Here is a 2,369-nt window from a genome sequence, read left to right as displayed (position 1 = left end):
AGGAGGAGAAGAGAGGAGACAAAAGAGGAGGGGAGAGGGGAGGAGAAGAGAGGAGGAGGAGAAAATGAGAAGAGAGGAGGAGAAATGAGAGGAGAGGAGAGAAACGAAAAAAGAGAGAAGGGGAGATGGGAGGGGAGGGGAGGAGAAGAGAGGAGAGAAAGGGAGAGGAGAGGGGAGGAGGAGAAAATGAGAAGACAGGAGAGGAGAAATGAGAGGAGAGGAGACAAGAGAGGAGAGAAACGAAAAAAGAGAGGAGAGGAGATGGGAGAGGGGGGAGGAGAAGAGAGGAGTGAAAGGGAGAGGGGAGGGGAGAAGAGAGGAGGAGGGGAAAATGAGAAGAGAGGAGAAGAGGAGAAATGAGAGGAGACAAGAGAAGAGAGGAGAGAAACAAAAAACAGAGGAGAGGAGGAGAAGAGGGGAGAGAAAGGGAGAGGAGAGGGGGGGAGAAGAGAGGAGGAGGAGGAAATGAGAAGAGAGGAGAGAAGGAGAAATGAGAGGAGAGGAGGGAAGGGAGGAGAGAAACAAAAAAGAGAGGAGGGGAGATGGGAGAGGAGGGGAGGAGAAGAGAGGAGAGAAAGGGAGAGGGGAGGAGAACAGAGGAGGAGAAAACGAGAAGAGAGGAGAGGAGAGAAACGAAAAAAGAGAGGAGGGGAGATGGGAGAGGAGGGGAGGAGAAGAGAGGAGAGAAAAGGAAAAGAGGAGAAAATCAGAAGGGAGGAGAGGGGAGAAGAAGAGAGGAGGAGGAGAAATGAGAGGAGTGGCGAGGAGGAGAAGAGAGGAGAGAGAGGGAGAGGAGAGGGGAGGAGAAGAGAGGAGGAGAGAAAAGGAGCAGAGACTCTATTTATAACCAGCTGGCCACAGAGTCCTGGCTGTGCTGTCTAAGCTGGGGAGGTTCAGCGGGTTCACGGCTTCACGGAATACCGAAATATACATAGGAAGACATGAATAGTTTATCAGACTGAAGCGCTGCCGCCTGTGTCGGTGAGCCGGCCCGCTGTGTCCAGACAGACAGACACACACAGCCGAAATATGTCAGCCAGCCTACTTCCCATCCGACCGCTGCTAGAATAATCAGTCATTAATTGTGGAAAAAGAAACCGAAACTCTCTCTCCTGCATCCTGATTGGCTGGCTGTGGGGTTGTCTGCGCCGAGGTGAGTTCTCTTCTGCGCGCCCCCGGCTGTTAGGAGCCGTGATCGCGCACTGGGAGCCTGGGAGCTGTCCGGGAATAATAGTGCTGAAACCCACCCGGGCTGTGAGATCTCTCCTCTTAATAATAGGCTGATAATAATATTATTAATAATATTAATAATAAGGGGCGAAGAGTGAGTTTTGATGTGGATCTGAGGTGTGGGGGGGGTTCTGCCATTAGAAGATGGGGCTTTGGCTGAAAGGCTACTGGCCAGAGACAGAAGGGATGCGGGGCTCGGTGAGAGAGCCGCCGGTACGCTCCTCGCCGCGGACGCGGCTCCGTTAGCGGGTTATCTGGGCCAACAGTCGAGGGATGAAACCGGGGAACCATAGGGACTGATTTATCAACGGACAACGGGATGACATTATCATAAGCTTTGGGAGAGTGGATGGCTTACCGGAATACAGTAGGAAGAGGGTTTGTCGTGGACATAAAGGGGGGGGATTTTTTTTTTTTTTTCTTCACCGTCGACTGGTTTTGGCCATATTAACCCCACGACAATCATGGATATGGCACCAATGACTGCACCTATGGGAGTATGTGGATGGTGGATATGAATGGGTCAGAGCTACTACAATGAGCCGCAGTAAACAATGGAAAAGACTGCACGGATGCTACATAGGGGCGTTGTGGATGTAAAGATTTTAAAAAGAGGGAAAGCGCTTTCTCCCCGAACATTTCATTTAAGCCACGATGATGTAGTCTGTGAGAACCCGCTCGTCTTATTCGTTGGTGTTTATTAGTTAGTCAGTGTAATTAGTTGATTGACAGGTACCAGACAGAATGCAGGGGGATTCGGTAAATAAACAGTTTGGAAATAAACAACAGAATGTGATTCTGCTCCCTGTCCACGGAAGAGGGTTCATGCTGTCCAAATAACAGTAAGATCTCTTCTTTTTTTTTTAATACATACATATCGTTTGGGGCCTATGTGTTTTAGGCTACAGATTTGAAACCTATCCGTTAACCATATCTGAACCAACCGCCACATGTTGTTGGTTGTCGTACTGGCTCTAACGTTACGGTGCTTTATGGGATTGTTGGGCCGCCCGCCGATGCTGGTAGGCGGCTGGGGGAAGCCCGAAGGCCGCTGCTGCCGCTTATATTGCTGCTGTTTTGTGTCCAGCGGCGACCTGAAGGTTTTCTCAGCACTCAGGCCACTGCTCCGCGCCAGCCCC

The sequence above is a fragment of the Centroberyx affinis genome, unplaced genomic scaffold, assembly GCF_046629955.1.
Source record: "Centroberyx affinis isolate AG114_WGS23_722 - 3 ecotype Tasmania unplaced genomic scaffold, CSIRO-AGI_Caff_v1 ptg002445l_1, whole genome shotgun sequence".
In the NCBI taxonomy this organism is placed as follows: Eukaryota; Metazoa; Chordata; class Actinopteri; order Beryciformes; family Berycidae; genus Centroberyx; species Centroberyx affinis.
The sequence above is the reverse complement of the archived record's forward strand: the minus strand, read 5'-3'. Positions refer to the sequence as shown.